Source organism: Stegodyphus dumicola, chromosome 2 (genome assembly GCF_044657685.1).
Source record: "Stegodyphus dumicola isolate Sdum_Otavi_A_Nest chromosome 2, ASM4465768v1".
NCBI classification, from domain to species: domain Eukaryota; kingdom Metazoa; phylum Arthropoda; class Arachnida; order Araneae; family Eresidae; genus Stegodyphus; species Stegodyphus dumicola.
In genome coordinates, this window is record NC_140769.1 from 211,448,915 (window position 1) to 211,471,903 (window position 22,989).

The 22,989-nt window shown below is 32.6% G+C and overlaps 1 protein-coding gene across 1 annotated transcript in view; it reads left to right on the forward strand.

Moving 5' to 3' along the window:
* Nucleotides 1–22,989, forward strand: part of LOC146998822 (uncharacterized) — a 276,872-nt gene that overhangs the window by 101,893 nt on the left and 151,990 nt on the right. The window lies entirely within an intron of this gene.

Consider the following 22,989-nt stretch of genomic DNA (forward strand, 5'->3'; position numbering starts at 1 on the left):
TAAATACATGATTTTAGAAATTTTCAGAAAGATCATTTCAAAAATTTGGTTAATCTTTGGAACATGGTAACAGGTAGTTTGGTGACATTTTGGTAAGGTGATAAAGGTTACTAGCTAGGATTTTAGCAATAATCTGAGAAGTACACAGTTCGAATCACAGATTATTTTGTCTCAGAGAAATGAGAGATCATGAGACATGTCATGTGACATTTTCCGGAAAATTCCAAACAGGATTTTAGCTAATAAGCACTTAGAAACAATTTCGCTGCTAAAGTGCAGAATCGCCCACTTATTTGTTTGGTGCTTTTTACAAGAGTAAGAAGAATTGGATTTTTGTAATTTTTTTTTTTTTTTTAATTTTTATTTTTTAAGTGAAAATAGGTCAATGTGTACATGGATAAAGTCATTTTTGTGTGCGCAATACCAAAGTGTGCACAATGCCATTTTTGTGCAATTCTGGGATTTTTTTTAAGTTATAATAGGTTGATGTGTACATAGATATCGTGTATATGCAATTCTTAAAAACGCAGCAAGCAGTGGGCGATTCTACACTTCCTCCCAATTTCGCACCTAATCTTCGTCATGATTAAGCACTTTTGTTCCATAAAAGTTCTAGCATAAGCGTAATTCGACTAGCAGATTGTTGGAAAAAATTTTGAGTAAAAAAAAAAAATAAAATAAAACATGGCTTTACTTCGTGAAAACAAAATGGCATCCAAAAAAAAAAAAAAAACTAGCAGGTTGCTGTAGCAGGGATGGTCGCCAAAGTTTCGCCAAGTTACCATAATCCGAAGATTCACCAAAAATTTTACTAAAAAATTCCCTTTTTCTACTTGCAAACTAATAACAAATTTAAGAGTTTCTAGTTTATTTACAGTGTGAGCTCCATCTAAGGTATTTTGTGCATTATGGCATTTTGTCCCATTTTTAACGAGCATTTTAAGCTAAACATACAGTTCTGAAGAATAATGGTCAACTTAATATAACATGTGACATGACGAAAATATAGTCAGCCTATTTTTGAACTTATACTTAACATCTGGATTTATTGTAAAATGAAGACTAAGAAAACGCATAATTCAAGGAAACTAACATTTTATACTTTTAGTTTCGCACATTTAAATATTCTGGCACTTTTTTAGGAAACTACACATATTCGATTACATTTGGATATCAAACATTTTACTTTAATTGTATATTGAATTCCTACATACAAACAGATCACGAATATAAATATTTTCGCTCTAGCGTAGAACTGAGTGCCCCTTCGCTTCACGACAACTTTTTTAAATTTTGGCGATGAAACCTTACTTCTGGTTACCATGATAGTTTTAACTCTGTTTTAGCTTCCTGATTTTATTTAAATGAAAATAGATTGATGTGTACATGGGCAAATTTAAGGCAGTGCGCAATGCCTAGTTTGTGCAATTCTAGGATTTTTTTTTAAGTGAAAACAGATCAATGTGTTCATGGACACAGAGTCTGTACAATTCTTTGACTTCTTATTTTTGTTTTGTGTAGCGACCATCAAGAAATTGTACCTTCCTGGTGCCGATCTTGGCATCAAAAAAAGAATCGCCAAAAAACAAGGGGCACCCAATTGTAAACTTTTACCAATATTTTGTGTATTTGAAAAAATATATATATAAGTGAATACATACACAGCAAGCCTTTTGAAGCGTTCTTCTTCATCACCCGCATCAATATCCATTGAAGTCTCGGAACTTTTAAAAAGAAAAGCACACGGTAAATAACACATTTGTTCATTGGCGCAAACACAACCAGCGAATCAGCTTTACGTTTCAACGTTGCCAAATCGCGCAATTTTCGACAAAACTATGCTGCCAAAATTCATGTGCTTGCGTTTTTGGGAAATTTTCCCTGCTCTTTTTTCTTAAACGCACATATGTTAAAATAACTTTTCTATTAAAATTAATTTATAATAAAAAGATCTTGCCCCCCAGATGGTATAGTGTTTAGGAGCTACTCTAATTTTTCATTATTTAATTTCTTCAAATATAATGCAAGACTCTAACATTTGGTGGCAACAGTTTGAAAAGTAAAACGAACATTTATAATAGTGATTCAACGGGGAGATCAGAGATCATTATTCGTTAAGTAGTGTTCGACCCGAGGGCCTTTACCACTACATGTTTATCAATCCCCTAAGGACCTGTAAAAGTTCGTTAAATTCCATAAACTGGAAAAGTCGTATGCATTTGTAATAAAAGTGCAAAGTCTTCAGTTGCGAAGAAGTTGATCAGGGGTGACGCTGTAGCCTTGGCTACTAATGTTTAAAATTAATTTATGACTAGTAACAGCATGAATTATAAACAAATAGCTAAGTTATTGCATTTTATTTTCCAGCTATCGAAATGCGACGCTACGAGCAACGTTTTGAAACCAAAACCTAGCAATCATGAATCAGAACTAGAACTAGTTGCCATTCAGCATAAAGAAATTTAAATATAAATATGAATATTAACAAAATATTAAAGTTAATTTTATAAAATAATTAAACACATGAACAAATATATGAAATAAAAAATAATTATTTCTCATGCAATAACTGGGCCACTACACTACTCCCCCACCAGTAACTAAGTTACGTTACGAAGATGGAGAAATAGGTAGTAACTAGTATTGCAGTGTTAACCACTATCAAAATAATTTAGTCAGTCCTTGAATCTAACAGGTAAACGTATAGTTCTGCCTGTGCGAGAAGGTTTTTGATTCACATCCGAATTTGAGTCCGGTCTCTGCAAATTACTGTAGTCAGGTTGTATCAACTGAGAATTTTCCTCAGCTAAAATATATGCTGGTTTCAGGCGATCCAGGGATACATTAACATGTTTTCCTTTTGTGCTAATAGTAAAATATTTGTCCTTGCGATCAATAACAGGAAATGGTCCTTCATAAGGAGGTTCCAAAGGTTTTTTTTATCCGATCTATTCGCTGAAACACATGAGAACAAGTTTTTAAGTCTTTATGGACAAATATCTGTTCAGATGAATTTTTACGAATTAGTCTCGGTCCAACAACTTCCATCTGTTTCTGGAGTTTATTAGCAAAAGTCTCCGATGCTGTCTGGATACTTGGTTCGCTGAAAAACTCGCCAGGAAGTCTGAGACTCTGGCCATAAACTACTTGCGCAATAGAATGATTGGTATCTTCTTGAATAGTGCTGTTGAATAGTTTACAAACCCAAAAGTACTGTTGGTAACGTGTCCGTCCAAGATATGTTGTTGTGGGCTTTTAATGCTGTTTTCAATGTTCGATGAAGGCGCTCAACATTGCCATTACACGAGGGGTGGTAGGCTGTAGTGTGTTGTAAATTGATGCCACAGATTTTGGACAAAGCTCGTAATGTATCACTTTTAAATTGGGATCCACGATCACTAATGAGTTTACTTGGCGTTCCGAAACGCGCAATCCAGTTGCTATAAAAGGTTCTTGCGACGTTCTCAGCAGAAATATTTTCTAAAGGAATTGCTTCCATCCAATTCGAAAATCTATCTATGCAAGTAAGACAATAAATATTCCCTTTAGATGGTGGAAGTGGTCCTATGAGATCGATATGGATGACAGAAAATCTTCCTGGTGATACTTCAAACTCACCTAATTTTGTTTTGGTGTGCCGATTGATTTTAGCTTTTTGGCAATGAATGCAGGTTCTTGTCCACAACTGTACATCTTTTTTTATGTTAGGCCAAATGAATTTTGATGTCATTAATTTCATAGTCGATTTTATTCCTGGATGTGATAAACCATGAATTCTTTGAAAGACGTGTTTTCTGAAAGCCTGAGGAATATACGGCCGAACATGTTTAGTTGATGTATCACACCACAAATATTTCCCCGATGGTAGAGAACATTGCTTGAAATTCAAGGAAGTAGTGGTTTGCAAACTCTTCAGTTCTTCATCTTGAGTTTGTTCATCAGCTATTTTATCATAATCTATCGATGAAATTTCATTAACTCTAGATAACGTATCCGCCACAATATTATTCTCACCTTTTAAATATTTGATATCAGTCGAAACCTGGGAGATGTATTGAAGTTGGCGAGCATGTCTAGGTGTTGCTTTGTCAAGTTTTTGACGAAAGGCGAATATTAAGGGCTTGTGATCTGTATAAATTGTAAATACTCTTCCTTCTAGATAATGCTTAAAGTGTCTAACTGAAAGATATATGCTTAATAGTTCTCTATCATAGGTGCTATATTTTTGCTGAGTATCACTTAATTTTTTTTTTCATATTGTTGCAACACTGAGCCAATCGCCGTATCTGAAGCATCTGTAAATAACGCCAGAGGTAATTCAGAATTGGGAAAAGACAACAGTGCCGTGTTCACCAGGTCATTCTTGCACGTTTCAAACTGTTTTTCAGCTTCTTCAGTCCATTCGATTTTACGTTTGTCCCTCTTTTTAGCTCCCTTGAGATACGCATGTAACAATGCTTGATTCTTCGCTGCATCCTTTATATAACGACGATAAAAGTTAAGTATTCCAAGAAAGGTTCTAAGTTCATGAATTGTTTCTGGTCGTTTGTAGTTAGTAATAGCTTGAACTCTTTCTGGCAAAGGACGGGAACCCTTAGGTGTAATTAGGTAGCCTAGAAACTCGATTTGGGGAACAGCAAAGACAGATTTTGAAACATTAATTCTTAACCCAAATGTATGTAATCTTTCGAAAACTAATTTAAGGTGATTTTCGTGTTCTTCATGGGTACTGGATGCAATGAGTATATCGTCTAAATAGGGAAAAACGAATTCTAATCCTCTAAAGACTTCGTGAATAAATCTTTGGAACGTTGCAGGAGCATTTTTTAAACCGAAACTCATTACATTAAATTCGTATAAACCGAAAGGAGTGATGATAGCCGTTTTACATTTGTCTTCTTCTGCAATGGGAATTTGAAAATAAGCTTTGAATAAATCAATTTTAGAAAAAATATTTGTACCTCTTAAAATATGATGAAAATCTTCAATGCGAGGAATTGGGTATCGATCAGGTATCGTCTGCGCATTCAATCGTCGGTAGTCTCCGCAAGGACGATATGAACCATCCTTTTTCGTAACAAGGTGCAAGGGGCTTGACCACTGGGAGTTTGATGGACGAATTATTCCATTGTCAAGCATAAATTTAAATTCCTCTTTAGCTATAGCTAAGCGTTTTGGATCGAGCTGTCGTGCCTTTGAATAAACGGGTTGACCAACAGTCGAAATAAAATGTGTAACACCATGTTTAATTTGTGTAGGAAAAAGGTTAGGTTTAGAAATTTTGGGATATTTCGACAGTAAATCGAAAATTTTTATGGATTTATTTAATGTGGTTACTGAGTAATCACTGGAAATAGCAGCGACATCACACTGGACACAAAGCTGTGTTACGCCATCAATTAATTTTTTCTTATTTATATCGACAAGCAATTTATATTTGTGAAGAAAGTCAGCTCCTAAAATACCTTTTGTGACATCAGCAATTATGAATGGAAACTGAAAATCACGACGTAATCCCAAATCAAGAGTTAGCGTTTTTATGCCATAAGTGGAAATATCTGTGCCATTAGCTGCATACAGTTTATATTCAGTTTTACATTTATTCTGTGAAGTAGCAGGAATTATGCTTACGTCAGCTCCGCTATCAATAAGAAAGTGCAAATTTGATCTTCGGTCACGAACGAATAAACGAAATTTGCGACAATCCTTCATATTTTCTGCAGCAGCGTTTGCCGCTGAACCTACTGCAGATTCGAGTTTTCCTGGTTTTTGAAATCGTTTTTTACCCAAGCACACGGAGGCTTGCATTTCTCTAGAATGAATTTTGCTCCAAAACGAAAGTGATAAAAACAAAATTTGCCAGTAGGGTCATATCGTTTACGAGGTTGGCTTCGAGATCGTGAACGTGAATTACGTAAATCCGAGTCCCTTCGTCTTGAGCGAATGGTTACTTGATCAATTTTTTGTTCAAGAAAGGTAATTCTTTGCAACAAATCATTTGCGGGAACAGAAGGAGCATTAGTACTAAATACTTCTGGTTTCCGATTCATATCACTAATTTTATCTGCCATAGACGCTAACTTGGTTACATCTTCATCACTAACTAATAATATATTTTTATGGAGTCAGGTAGCTTCTCCAGCCATAATGTTTTGATTAGATTTTCAGACACATCTGTAGTAGCAACTGATCTCAACTTCTGCAAACGTTGGCTTGGTTTCATGTCTCCAAGTTCGATACCAGTAATCAAACGTTTAATCCGTACATTTTCACTTTCTTTGAATAAATGTAATAACCTAATTTTAGCATCCGAATATTTTGTGGCACTATCGTTCGTTACAATGTCCCAAATATTTTCGACGAACTTAGGTTCAAGCTGTGAAACTAAATAATTAAATTTCGTTTCTTCTGAAACGATATTTCTAAGTTTGAACTGAGCTTCAACTTGAAAAAACCATATTTCCGGTTTATCAATCCAAAAAGGAGGTATTTTCACACTCACCTTATGAAGCTCCGGTGACTGTATCGTATCTTTCATAGCAGTTTCAGAAGAGTCATTTGTTGACATTTCGAAAATTAATCAGGGTCACCACGATGTAGCCTTGGCTACTAATGTTTAAAATTAATTTATGACTAGTAACAGCATGAATTATAAACAAATAGCTAAGTTATTGCATTTTATTTTCCAGCTATCGAAATGCGACGCTACGAGCAACGTTTTGAAACCAAAACCTAGCAATCATGAATCAGAACTAGAACTAGTTGCCATTCAGCATAAAGAAATTTAAATATAAATATGAATATTAACAAAATATTAAAGTTAATTTTATAAAATAATTAAACACATGAACAAATATATGAAATAAAAAATAATTATTTCTCATGCAATAACTGGGTCACTACAACGCCATATATCGGCCACAGATGAAGTTTTCGTTGGATAAGCTATAATAGCAACTAATAATTTTGGCATATCTTTTACACATTATCGTAGATTTGACACAGTATCGTACAGTAAAAATGGAAAATAATATATACAAGTCCCAGAACTTTTTTTTCTTTCGTCTGAGGCGAAAGTACCTATATCTTAATACTCATAGGGAAGGAGACGCGTATTTCCAAACCCTACCCCACTTTTCAAATTTTTGACGTCACGGAAATATCGACTAGTTTGGCAAGACGCCTACCCCACTTTTGACTACTACGGTGCGCTTTCGAAAGAATTGTGCTCCTGAATAGTGTGTTTAGGTGCTAATTGTGAGATTTTCGCAATTTAAATTATTATGAGTGGAAATTTACGCAAAATCTTTAGTGAATGGTTATTGTTTAACGCCGTAGTGTATTTGAGGAAAGAGGAGAATAATTCACTGCTGATGTATACATTAACAGTATGAAAAGTCTGGAAGGTGATACTCGGCAATAAATGTGCTGCATTTCATCGCAAAATTCAGCGACGCCAGTAAAATAAACGAAAGTGTTTGAAAAACTTATCCACATCTGAAGCCACTATACAAAAATTATATGTGTGCCAATACAGCAATTTAAATAAAAAAAAAAAAAAAATTGCAGAAAACTTCAGATCAAGGAATAAGAATTGCAGTGCCTCTATGTGCTTAAAAACTATGAAGCATTCTGCAGACTTTCGTGCCAAAATCAAGTTTGACAAATAGATTAATACATTTTATTGTTTCTTTTAGTGTATATATTTCAAAATTATTAAAATAACTTGAACAGTTTATTGCTGTTCAAGTTGCTTAAAACAGCAATAAAGTTCATTTATAAAGATACACAAGGAACTTCATAATTCATTGCTTTGATGAACAACTGAAATTTACTAAATTACCTAACTTTATAACATTAAATATCTTTGTAACTGTGTTATTATGCTCTGTTTTATAAAAGTTTAACTAGTTCTAAAAGCTAACTACTAACTAAAAGCTTAGTTACTTACTATTCATTTGTTATACATTAAAATATTTTCTGATTTATTTACTAAATGTATTAAGAATTTCCATACATGCTTGTGCAGTGTGAATGCATGTTTGTGTAATGAACTTTGATTTTCATGAACGAAAAAGAAATACAATCTCCGAATAAGTACTTTTTGTTTTCCAGTTCCTGTGTTTAGCTGTAAAAGTAAATTCACTTCAAGTATGTGTCTGTGTAATTTTGACGATGTAAATGCTGAAATGTATGTATAGTAAAAACTCGACAAAAAAAATATCCGGAAAGCTCTTGAAATTTTGGATAGCCGAGCATATAAAAAATGAAATATTGTAATAAGTGAATGTAAGAATAAACTACTAGTCTAAAATCATAAAAACAGTTCATCTTATTTGTATCAACTTGACTATCAAAAGCCAATATTTAATATTATGCACGATTTTGAAAAAAATGTATGCTGCTGATCTTTGGAATATGATAACGGGTGATTTTTACAATGGTTGTTATGTGGATTAAGACTGCAAGTTGAGACTTTAAATACGAACAATAGTAATCTGAAAATTTGAAGTAGTAATTTCATATCCAACAATCTCTGCCAAATAACTTCTATGTTTTAAGTAATTAAAAAATATATTTTAACCACTTATTATTAATTTTATAAAGTATATTCTATAATTTAAATTTTATTTACTTTCATCTATTTTTAATGTTTGCCATTATAAATTTCATACTATGTACTTTTTTAAGATTTCATAGTTGCTAATTAAACTTCCTTTACAATTTATTTAGTTATTCTATACTTACAGTTATATTTTATGTAAGAAAGGGATTTATGTGCAAGAGATATACAGTGAAAGTCATTTAACACAAAACTGAGGGGACTGAAATATTTTTTCGTGTTAAAGAATATTGAAAAGAAAAAAAAAGCATATATTCAACAAAATTAAGCTAATCCGATCCCTAAAGATCCTTCACCTTCGGACTTATCCAAAATAAAAACTGCGATCAAATCTTCGCAAATCATTTCAAGCAACTTAAAACATTCGCTTATCCCATCTGTTGCGAATTGTGCCAGATTATATGTTCTTCCCAAAATTCATAAAAGTGGTATTCCTTTCCGCCCTATTGTATCAAATTTAGGTACTGCCTCGTATCCATTAGCTAAATATTTAGTTTCTAGATTTTCCACTCTATTAGACAATAACATTTACACCATAAAAAATTCAATAGAGTTTGTAAAAAAGGTTAAAAACATTTCTCCTCGTAATTTACTCATGGTTTCTTTTGATGTAAAATCATTATTCACCAATGTCCCAGTGGAGGGTGCATTAAGATGTCTAGAAACCAGACTTCGCGAATTTCATTTCTCTTGCATCGAAATTGATGAGCTAATTTCTCTCACTCAACTCTGTTTGAAACAAACACATTTTGTTTTCCAAAATAAATATTACAAGCAAACTGAGGGATTAGCCATGGGAAGCCCCCTCAGTCCCATCCTGGCTGATATCTACATGCATTATTATGAATCAAAATTGTTTGAAACTTTAAACTTCCCGGCATGGTTCCGCTACGTAGACGATACTTTTACCCTGTTTGAAGGTAATAAAGATGATTTAAATAGAGTTCTTTCAACAATGAATTCTATTGATCCTGCTATTCAGTTCACTTTTGAACTTGAGACTTGCAATTCTCTTCCGTTTCTCGACATTCTGGTCACACGCAACACATCCAACTTCAGTACTACAGTTTACCGTAAACCTTCATCGGTTTGCCTTCCACCACACTTTAAATCATGTCATCCGACTAAACAAAAGTTAGCTTCATTTTATTCCTATGTTTTCCGTGCTCTTCAAGTTTGCTCCTCCAAACTAGCCCTTGATGAAGAACTAAATTATTTAAAAGCAATAGCTATTGACAGGGGCTTTTCACCTAACATTATTAATCAAGCAGTTAAAAAATTCTCATCTCAACACACTAAAAGCCACACTCTTATTTTAGGAGATTATAAAAATTCTGTTGTTATTCCCTTCTTTCCATCAATTAGCTATAAAGTTGCACATATTTTGCAGAAATTTAACTTTCGGGTTGTTTACTCTCCCATCAATAAAATTCCAACTTCTAAACTCAAGGACCCCATTCCGGATATGAATTCCTGGGGTATTTACTGCATAGCAGCTTTCCCTTGACCAAGAGTTCGCATTGCATACGTAAATCTTCTGTTTAGCTCTGATATATTTTTTCGGACACCCATCATATTAGAGTTTCTGAAAGTTCTTTTACATGAACACTTTGAGCATAGTAACTCAAATTTTGAGCTTAAACCATGATGAAATAGTTCACTTAAATGAACATTACAAATTTTACAACATAAATTATTTTCAATACATTGAAATAGGATATCCAAATCAAATAGTCTATAACCACTAAAATTAGGCTCTAAAGTTATCTTTATCTCTTGGTGGCAAAACAGTGTCACTATTTAATTTTTTAAACGAAGAACTGACACCACACTTCTTATTCATTGTATCATTATGCTGATTTCCCTGGAACTTTCTTTTCTTTGGTCGATGAATATAAGATCTTTTATTTTTTACATCTTCCTCACAATTTTCCATAATTATCAGGTGATAAAAATACTAAACAAAAACTGCAATGTTATAATAAAAACACCTTCAAAAAAGTCAAAAGAAATTTAGAAATCGCAAAAGAGCTTGTAAACAATCACGTTTCACGCTAATCCAAAGCTGGAGTAAGATTTCAACACATGCCTATGTTAGATTCCTACGTTAGAATAGTGCTATGTATAAATCTAATATATTCCTAAGTCGCGCTTTCGAGACATGAAAAACGCAGTTTGAGTTTTGTCAATCGGCCCAGTAGAACGGGAGATATAGCACAGTCCTCCTTTTTTTTTTTTTTTTTTTTTTTTTTAGCTTGATAACACGTCAGCACTGTTTTTCCACCATCTCAAAATAAATTATGAAGATTTGTGCTTATGCAACTAGTTGAATTTCAACAGAAATACACGTTCATATGAAAACGTTGAAGCTCTTTTAAAGGGCCGGTTTTATACCTTTATGCAAATGTAATTCTACCGCATATAGCAGTACTTCCCTGTTCGCTGAATTACTTTCTCACTGAGTCTTCCGATGAGAATTTTCCTAATTAAATACCAAAGGATGAATGATTATAAATTTCAAAGCACCTACTATCTTAACGATCGTTTCACTCAAAATCAAATATTCGAAAAGTGAGCAGAAAGGCAAAATAGACAATAGCTAAACATGCGAACATTGAATGTGAATAGCACTTTATTGTTGGTCTGCTGCCTTTTAATAGCTAAGATAGTACTTGCCAGACACCGAAGATTATCCAACTGTGGGCATTGTGGCAAGAAGTCCTTTAATGAGTTCTCCAGCCGAGTAAACGTAAATGCGATTAACCTCTCGAAGCCGGCTGGTACAGCAGTTGTACAAGGAGAATGACTTTCTCAGACGCCGGCATCGGTACAACTGTCGTACCATCCATGCCCTCCCCATTTTAGAGAATCGCCTATCTGTAGATCTTTGGGTGGTCCATTGTCGCTGCTCAGAGTAGCCGCTGGCTACGCATTATTTCCCTCTTCTTATCAGTTTAGCTACATTTTGGCAAAAACCGCAGGTTTCGTCTCGCGCCAATATACTTGAAAATTAAATAGAGGCCATCTCTTTCTCAATCTGTCTCATAATTTTAATGCTATTTTTTTTAGTACTGACTTTTGCTATGATTAAAACGTCAGCGATTTTGCACGCTCTTTAAGCTTACCATATTTAATGTTCTTTAATCATAACAAATAAGAATAGATTAATATTTTAGATTTAATGCCCTTCTAGAAAATAGGTAAAACCGTTTTTATCGTTTACTCGTTTACTTCCTTTTCATACTTATGAATAATAAGATTTTATTTTGACATTGTTTTGTGGAGTGCATAAAACCCTTAAGAACTGTCAACTCTTTCAAAGTGCTTCTATTATGCAGGCAATTTTGTCTGATTTATCAGGAGATAAATAAGAGACAATTGTATGCATAATAGTTTTTCTGATTTTCATTCATTCAGTGATTGCTTTCAATGATTTTCATTGATTGTAAATTAAATAAAATCAATTTATTTTTACACCCTCTTTTAGGATGAGATCTGCCAAAAAATATTTAAATATCAGTAAAGCTCACGTTACTTCTAAACTGAATCAAAACATCAGTTAAATGTTATAAAATTTTGGCCAGTTTTATTTGCTGAAATTCTTATACTCTTCAAAAGATAGAGAGAATTCAGACAAGTTGATAAAAAAATATCTTAAAAAAGTTGTTATTTTGTCTGTAATAAGGTGTATGTCAACTTACTACTAAATGTATGAAAATTAGGATTGGATTACGGAAAAGCACGCGAACGCTATCTGCTTAAGGGAATGGATGCTTTCGTGTAAACCTTTTTAAGAGAAAATTGCTCGCATTTACATTCCTGGTGGAAAACTCCACATGTAATCAACCCGTTCTTCGGTATTGATTGGATTAATTTGTTCGCTTACTGAATTACATCAAAGCACCCAACGATTACCTGTATAAGGGGAGTTATGTCTTCGCGGAGGACTTTCTAAGAGAAGCTGGCTTGCATTTACGTTACACAAAAACCATGACTCCAACTATTTATCCGGGATTCAAATCCAAGCGAGCTATAAGTGTTCAGCCACCTTTACCGCTTTACTGAAGAGCAGGTAAAAATATTGATAAAGGAAAAGTATTGAATTAACCGGTTTAATTTACTAACCTATATTTCTCAATCGACAGTACATAAATTACGCATATGAGGGGGATTATTTGTGAATAAATAAACTGTATTGCACTTTTATCCACTATGTCATATTACAATGGAATTATTGCATTTCAAAGTTATTTCTCATGAATTAATTTTGCTCTTCATGATTTTTGATATTTTCAAAGAGAAAATTCCACACTTTAAATAAAAATATACACGAGAAGATACTTTATGCACAATTTGGCGTAAACGGTTTTCTTAATTTTGCTTTGAAAATATTGCAGGGTAATCGTTTTCATTACTGGAAGAAATATAAAAAACAAATTTACTACATGGTATCAACACCCAATATTTCCTTATTCTTTTGAAAACGTGAAAGATTACTCTTTCTAAAATAAATTGGAAAATATGTGCAAATAGAATATTCGTTGAAAATGAAATAGACTTCAACTTTTGGATATAACGATAGTTTTAGACGAAATTTCTACCTATGGAAAGAAATTGACGTATAATTAATTTTTCATGAACATTTAAAACTGTTCTCAAAATTCTTTTGATGATTGCATGTATAAGTCACGAATTTTTTTCTCGGCTAACATAAACAAAAGCCAATTTTACAAAGAAAAATTCTCGTTAAAGATATACCTTCTTTGCCTGATAGTCCAATGTAATATTTGTTAAAATTAATTATTAAACGCAACCAATGTATCTCGGATTTTGATTTTTATATTATAATAACAAAATTATCGAAAAAAGCAGATTTAAATCTCTGTTATTGTTATGTAAAGCTTTATTATTGCTGTAAGTTCATCTCAAAATCTATTTGTATTGAATCTCATTCTAATCATTTAATGGTAATAAATATTATTATTATTATTTCATTAAATTAGTCATTACCATTATTTTATTAATGAAAATATGTTATTAAAAATCGCATTCCGGCCTGCAGACTTACAGATCTAGTCTGTATTTACTATATTTTGTTAAATTTTGTTCTCGCTTGCTAATTTCTAATACGAAAATACGCGAATATAAATGAAGAGTGAAAACAAAGTTAAAAAATTCACAAATTATTTACGAGATTGATTAGAAATAGTGAATGAAATATAAACATTGCATACATTTTGTTCTAAATAAAGTGTGCACTGGATATGCATCCAGTACTGCACATTTATTTATGCACTATTTATTTAGAATTTTGCTTTCACTTAAATATGAAAGCAAAATAATCATCGAAAAAATTGCAAATCTAGCAACTCCTCTACTATGGGACGTAGGCGTCCGACAAACATGTAAATTTTACTTCATCCATGGAGGGGAACTGACGACTTTTCTCATTAGGAAAATGTCAAAGAGGGGGCAAAACTGTTTCGGATTGCGCTGGTCTGAAAGCTATAATATGAGAATTTCGGCCCGGTTTTAGAAGGTTAAGAGGGTAATGCTTGAGAACCTATTGTAATAATTTTGTGGAAACATTTATTTGGAAGAACGTTTATAAAAGTATAAAGAAACATTACAATGAGAGAGAAAATATAAATTTTATCAGGTTTTAGTCAAATTATCTGTATATGAAACGTCGAAATGGTAATATGAGGAGTATTTTATTCATTTGTGTAAGCATTTTATTTACTTGCATACCAACGAGTTCTGACGAAAAGTCTGCATAGATTTATTACCTAATTATTGGCACTTTTTGCAGACGCAAATGAGATCTAATCAGAAAATAATCAAGAATCTGAATCAGTCAATCATCAACACGCACATTCTAAATCAGATTTCTGAATTACTTTCTTGAAGCGTTTACGGTCCAAATAAAACTGAAGAAACATTTTAAACACAAAACAAAGCAGCAGAAGTGTGATAAGTATATATTACTATAAAGCCAACACTCTGTCAGTTAAAGACAAAGTAGTTTGATTAAATAAACAAGGTGAACAGAGACACAGTTGTAGCCGTTTGTAATTTTAAAGTACATAAAGCGCAGGAGTATATGAGAAAACTAGTGAGTAGCACATTGGTTACAATTTTTATTATAAACATGCTGAAACTGTGAATATAATTTCAAGCATCGGTGGCATCATCGAATGGAGACATGCTTCAGTGTCAGATGTATTTCATTAAAAGATATGAAATATTTTTAAACGTTTAAGAACACAGTTTCTGAAGTACTTGACAGCTCACCCTGTATAAGCTTCATTCCTTTGTTTAAAAGTCGGTAAAGCGTTATCACAGATTTTCTTAAAAATTATCGGTGATCAATACTGGTATTGATCAATCATAACGACAATAACATACATTGTTATGGAAAGAGAGAAAGTACTTGTGAGGCTTTCTGAAAGACCGAGTCTCAGTTTTAATATTTGAATATTAATCTCTACAAGTCTGAATTAACTGACACTACTGAAATAGTTACGAAAAATTGATTCCCACTGTTAAAAAATTGATCTGCATTTTTTTTTCGTAAATTTTATTTTTTTAAACAACATGTCTGTAATCAATGTGCGCAACCGCTTTGATGCTGGAAAAACACTAAAATTTGAATCATCGTTGTACAAGCTAAAAAAAAAAAAAAAAAAAAAAAAAAAAAAAAAAAAAAAAACAATATTTAATTGTGAGAATAAAATATTCTAACGACTGTAACGATAAATCATGAATAAAATCAAATCTGTAGCTGCAAGCCTTTTTTTAGCGTTATGGTGGTTAGGGAAACCTGAGTGCGATACCGTAGGGCTCAGGTTCGAATCCCGGAGAAGGCATGGATGTAAAATTGTCTGTCCCTTCATAGGAGGCAATGATGTCCCGCCTACTAGGCGCCTCCATGATAAAGAGACTACCGATCTGGCCTTAGGGCAGGACGATGCCGACATAGGCAAGTGCCAACCATAAGAAAAAAAAATTGATTGTAATCTTATTCAAAAATTCCTAAGTATAAGACGCAAATTTTTAGACACCTTTCTCATGTTCGTTTTTAATGGTAATCAAACTAATATGAAAGTGGACTGAAAAGTCATTTTTAAATGAACCCCATAATCTTATACGTCTCTGTACATTTGCATTAATCCATAATGGGCCAGGTATTATTTTGTCGAAGGACAAGAGTCTAAATGGAACGATTATTTCGCTTGCTTGCGAGTGAATTCTAGGAGGTCCGACGAAGACATCGCGGACGAAAACGTAGCGGAGAAAACAACGTAAGAGGGAAACTTCGTTGTAGAAAACATGTGGGAGAAAAGAAGGCAGGAAAACATATCGTAAGTCTAAAACATCATCGAAGAAAACAATCGTGGTACAAAACATCGACGAAGAACAGAAAGAGGTTCCAAAACTTCGCAGTTTAAAAATATCGTCGTGGAAAATATATTCCTATAAAAGAGAGTAAATAAAATAATCGCATGACGATTATTCTGCAGATATATCTTTTCTACATTTAAAAGGTGCTGGTGCGTATTCGAGTAATGAATTATAGGTGCGAGTAAGAATGAGGAATATTTTTACCTCTATATTTCATATATTTCCTTTCATTAATAATTTTTTGCTAAAAATCCAAGAAGGAACTCTTGCATTGAAAAGTTGAAAGGAAGTAGAAAATTAATGAATACGCAGTATTTAATTTTTATTTTAAGAGAATTTTAAATTTATTTACTTAACTATTAAACGTTATTATTTAATTAAGTCATTTCATAAAGTTGTATTGGCAGTTCTTCATGAACAATATATTTTTAAAAAATTAAAAAAGGGAAAAGGAGCATTTATTTTAGATTAAATGTATTTAAAAGTTTTATGCATGTCTGAAATTTCTAATATTATGTTCTTTGAATAAAATTAAGACTTCTTTTGTTCTTTTTCCTTCAGCTTTTTCAAAGTAATCCTTTTATATAAGTATCCTTTGCATGTTGCGATTCGTTAGTTGTGATGACACAAGTCAGGATGAACTACGTAATATTTCAGTACCGTATTTATATTTATTGGATTATTGGAAGAGCACGTTGGGGCTCATTTCCTAAGGGGAGGGAAGCGTTTGGGGAGGACTTTCTCAGGAAAAGTTTCGTACGCACATTACACATTAGAAAAACCACAAAATTCTCAAGCAGCGTGTTTTTGTGCTGGGTCTAGCTACCAGCGTTCAACGACTTTACCTCTGGACCCCTAAAGCCAGATAGAGTTATTAACGGAATAGATTATTAACGGAAATGCATTCATTTTCACACTATCTTTTTGAGAAAGATCAAATTTAAATTTAGATCTAGAAAATGTAAACGCAGAATTTTACAAAAAGAAAATATAGGTACAATAAATCCTCTTGTCGATTACCATCCTAAGATGACCGATGTTTCTGAGAAAATAAGTAAATATAGGTTTTTCACAATGTCTCTCTAAGATGACCGCATCAACGGAAGACTAAAGAGATATGGAATCGTCAACGATCGCTTTGAAACGAATATTTTATATTTAACTTTACATTTATATATTTTTATAAATGATTCTAAAATATGGTTAAGCTTCTGTGTCTCAGTGTGCCACTACATGGAACACCCAAATTGAATCGCTTCGAAAGCCTCTAAATTCAACCGTAAATAGATAAAAATGCTTTTATAATATACTTTGAACTTTTCTTTTTAAACCGTAGATAGCAGCATATCACAAGGAGACACATAACTTTAATTTATTATGTGTTATTAAAATCCATTTTTTCAAGTAATTTTCTCTGTTTTTTTAATGATATAAAAATTTTATTTGGAGAAAAAATAGGCATAATTTTGCTGGCTGTACTCCAAATTATTTTTTTAATCTTTCATACAAAAATCATACGCAGAATCATTGAATAAAACCAGGTGTTCCATTAGCGGGAACACTGCGCCTTTAGCAATCTCATGCTCTTACTAATCAGAACATCTGTGCTCTTAGGAGAGAACATCCGTTGTTTTCGTTTTCTGTTTCCGTTGATTTTTTTTGGGGAGGGAATGAATTGAAACAAAGCAGCATTGAGGGGCGAGGTGGTTTTTGTGTTATGAAAGCATTAATATTGGCACCTCGAAATTTTTGGGGGCAATTTTTAGGCGGGAATTTCATTAGTAGCTTGACTCATCTTTACTTAGACCTACGCGAATTTTTTGCTGTCTTTTTAGTCTCATTCCCGTTTATTTTCAATAATTGTGTAGATATATTTCGTGTATCTCTCTATTATAAGCTTATTTTTCTTTTTTGTTAATATTAATCGTAGTTAATTATTTTAATCTTAGTTGGTTTGTGCTTCCATCAAAAAGGTGTGACTTGCTTTGAACAATTTCACGAAGCTAAGAAATAGGAAAATTTATAAACATTTTTGTATATAGGACTTGTGTATATAGATATGTATCTCATTTATCCGTATATATTCAAGAATATTGTGTATATCCAGGGAACCATGTATACAGCCATAATACAGAGTTTTTTCATTCTTATGCAAACGCTTCTACTCATTTTCGTGCTTCACTGCAATGCTCGCTTAGTCGCACTTTTAAAAGCTCTGGCGGCGCAGTGTTCCACCTCATGGAACACCCACAGAATTAAAACGGTAAGTGCAATTTTTACAATATTTTACCTGTATACTTATTTAGGACTAAATAGACTGAATACAACGTTTCTTGCTGAAATTCCGACTTTAACGTACAGTGCGCCGCAAAGGATTAAATATTTTAGTTCTATGTTACGCAAATTGTATTTCTCTCTTTGTACCGAGGAGAGGCGCAGACACAAATTTGTTAGGATCGTAAAGCTCGGGTTTAGAGCTTTTAAGTTGCGGTGAGTTTCAACTAAGACGAGGTTCTCCTGAGTTTACTTGGTGAGCCGCTACTGAAGGCGGAGATTTCAAAGTGTTCTTCGCCGTTCCTCAGCCAACTTAATGTTTGAAAGCCAATAAAGTAGTTTCGGTCAACATTATGACTCTGAGGTTTCTTGGGTTCTACACTGAGGGAACATCAAGTGAATTTACAGTCCACTACTTTTGAACGACGGGACATACAGTTTTCACACACAATTTATTCGAAAATGTTTTAGTTATTGCTTGAACTTTTAGAACGAAGTTCTCAGCGAACCACTTTTTTTTACGACCACTTCTTTAAAGTATAGCTGTGGAATTCTGGTACTAATTCTCATCTTTTTAAGATTTCCCATTTAGGTAATATTTTATTACTGTATTTTACAATATAAAGGAAGTATTATAATTACGAAAATTTTTAAATATCACATTTCAGTGGAAATATCCATTTTGTCCATATCTGATTCCATTTGGATGATTTTTGTGCGACATCTCATACGGACAGAATAAAGACATCTTCCTTTTCATAATATATTTTATAATGCATTCAAAAGGGATTTTTTCGTGTTCTCTGTATGTATGTAGATATAATATATGTGTGTATGTATCTCGCATAACTCAAAAACGTTTAGCCGAAGAATATTGAAATTTTCTAAAGAGTAGGCTTGCTTCTCTCTTTATATTGCAGGTTAGCTGTACCAACCGTATATGTATATGCTCACGTATATGTACACCAACATCCTTTATCCGGCTTAAAAGTCCCTACACGACCTTTATTTTTGCAATCGTTGCTTGTAGTAATATACTTCCAGTTATCGAAATGTTTTTAAATCAGGAAAATATTCATGTTTTGGCGATGTCAAATTTTAACAAAAATTCTTTTTTGACAAATAAGTAAATGCAAATTTTAATACAGTCTCGCGGTTCGTATACTTACATTTGGGAAAGTTTCATACTTGTTATCTATATAGTATATAAAGAAGAAAGTTTGTGTGTTTGTCCTCTCATAACTAGGTCACTACTATAGCTATCACCACCAAACTTTCTACAATTCTTTTATCGTTCCCGGAATAGGTCGACGTCACTTTTCTCAAAAAAAAAAAAAAAAAAAAAAAAAGTAGCTAAAATCAGAGCTATAAATTAAAAACTCGGAAAAACGATAATTTTCTTTCTCATTTTTCGAGTGGCAACAGTCTCGCAAGCTGGAGACGAAAATCTGCTTTATTTCGAAAGTTGTTACCATTGCTCTCTTTCAAATCCTAGAGTTTGTTAAAATACGAAAATAGACAAAAGATGAAATAAAAATAGCTTTCCCAAACATTAAATACGTTATTCCCGACTCCGAAAATTCGAGGGAAGCCATTTCGACTATACTCATCTTAACTACTTTCATGAGCCAAAATACTAATTAAAAATTCTGAAAGTTCTAATTTTCGCACTCATTTTTCCTAGTGGTAACAGTGTCGGGCGTTGGAGATAGAATTGTTTTATTTCGAAAAGTGTTGCTACTGCTCGCTTGCAAATCGTACATTTTGTTAATAAAAAAATTTGTAAATTTTACATAACCTATATATATAAAGAAGAATGTCTGTTTGTGTGTTTGTTTGTGTTATTGATTTCTGATCAATTATGATAAATATTTTGCGACATTGAATCGACTAAAGTTGAAATTAGGTGAAATATTGGATGGAACTTGAGCTGTTATGGCCATTTGATTAGAAAGACGAAAATCACTAAAAGCTTAGTGACATTGCTTCTGATACAATGAGAGAGAATTATATTTTTCTATCGAAATTTTTTATGTGGGGTTGCATATCGCACCAGACTGAAAAATATATAACTATGAATCGTATTTTTTACATCGTTAGAGAAGGATTACAACGGTATCGTTCTCTCTGTTGTTAGATACATTGCTTTCAATCTAACTTAATTGACATCGGGTACTTCCGCTAATAAAGAAATAAAATTAGAAAAAATTCATAAACGCACGACCAAAATTGTGCAGTATACGTAATTTCAAAATCAGCAACTTTCTTTTAGGAATCGGGTATTCAAGTTTGAAAGAGCAATTCGAAGAAATAAATTTAAATGATCAGCAGCAAAAAGTGTGTATAATTTAATAGGCCTTATAAGGAAATTCACATAACTTATAAGGAACAACACATAAGGCCTTACAAGGCCTTATTTGTTGTTCGCCTGAGATTTTTTATTTTAGTAAGCACATAATTTTTCGATTTTTTTCATTCGAAAAAATATGCGTCTGTTTCTCGTACTTTTCTAATATACAGTGAATTATTTCATAAGGGCATTACGCGGAAGTTTCTAATTATTAGTTTATATATAGTATATAGACATTGTCAAACATTCGTTTCCTCCAGATGGAAACCACCTGTTTCTCGACCTGGCCCAAACAGCTTTTTACATATTGTTAACTGCAAACAATCATTCGATTTACTGCATAGTTAAATGGAATGTATTCTGAGAGCTGAAAAATGTCATCTAAGCAATTTGCAATTTGATTCATTACTAGTAAATCTGAAATCAGTTTCATTTTAACAAGAAAGGGCATTTTTATGCATAGTGCTGGAAATAGAATAAAGATTTAATAAAAATTAAATTTTAGGTTTGAGTTCCATTTGACGAATATCAAAATGTTTACCTTGAAATCTTAATAAAAGTTTTTTGAAAATAGGAATGTAATTTTTAATTATTTTAAATCTATTTACTCTAAAGCAAAATGCCGTTACATTAAATATCAGAGGCACAAGTAGAAGATATAGAACTGGATATAGATGGCTAGAAGTAAGAAACAAACAGAAAAGAAAGAGAGAGATCAGAGTAAAATTATTCATGTTAAATTCAAATGGAAAGAATTTGAAAATGCTATATTTCAATAGCTAAGATTTAGTTAACTCTAACAGGGAGAAGTACCTCATATGGGCATAGTATACATCACAAGTGAAGTGGTGAAAGCATACGGTATCGTGTTTTTACTATTTGAACACTTTCGAAGATCTGAATGATGAGTTTATATATGTCAAATACTCTATTAATTACTTATCTCTATCTATCTCTAATTTTACACGTACTGTCCACCAATGAATGCTCGATGTATAGGTCACAGCCACTATCCCACCAAAAGAGAAAACTTTCATTTATGAAACTTCCTAGTACGTCTGCCAGGGAAACGAAAAATGGCTTTACATCTAACATTATCCTGCACATTTTTATGAAAAATTAACATTTTGATTCGACCCTTTTGTTTTATTTTGTTTTGAGTTTTGTTCAAGCAAACGTTTCGAAAATCATTCCTACTTGTAAATACCTGTTTGTTTCTTGTATGTTTGGGGCACCATTGGTCATGTGGTTAGGATTGCAGAATACTGAGAGTTTTATGGAACTGATCATCCCAATTGTAATTTCCATTATTTATATACAAAAACAATATAGGAGCATGAAAAACACCAATATGGATAGTTTAATAAGACGAAACTTCAGCTCGTAAGTGCTGATAAAAAACAATGTACAATAACTAAATGTTACTGTAGGATGTTTATTATAGCTTAAATAAACAATATTCTGTTTTTGCTCAAACACAGCGTTAAAAATACCAAGTGGTTGACACGAAGCCACATAAATTTCATTTGACTAATTATTAATATATTATTATATCATAATATTAGTTAGCAGTGGTAAATCTAGGTATTAAAAAACCGTAAACACGAATTTTTGAAAATTTTAATATTTCTCCTTTGACCACGTTTGAATTATCCATTTGAAATTAGGCATCAAGAAGGTGGCAAGGGGCCTTCATTTTCAAGGAATGATTTCTACCGGCAGTAATTTTACAATAATATTATAACATTAGACGTAATAAATCTGACAGCATGAAAGCATTATATGAAAAAAACCAGGAATTTGCATTATTTTGCTGTAGAATGTTATACTAATTCTCGATTATCCGTGTGTGGAATACCCGTCTTGCAATTTGGAACTAGGTACCGTTGAAGCAATTTTAAGCGACCAGCGAATATATTTTTCATTTAGTCAATTTGTCGAAATTTTAATCTTTTTAATTGCAGTTTTACATATTTTGATTACCATTAAAAACGAACGTGAGTAACTCATCTGAAAATGTATAAGCTGTGAGAGAAATCATATTGAATGATCTGAGCATACAGAGGAGACTAATTATATGCCTTTGGCTTTACAATCCTTGTTAGAATATTTCATTTTCAGAGTTGTGTTTTTGTGTTTATTGCAGCTTGTAGGATGATGAGTGAAATTGCTTGGAACTCCGTGCATTAAATAAGTGCAAACATTGATTACAGACCTTGTTAATTAAAAAAAAATAAACTTTACAAAAAATAATATTACAGAATACATATATTTCTTTTACATTCCGAATCAATTTTCCGTACCTAGTTGAGTCACATAAATTATGACAAACTTTGAG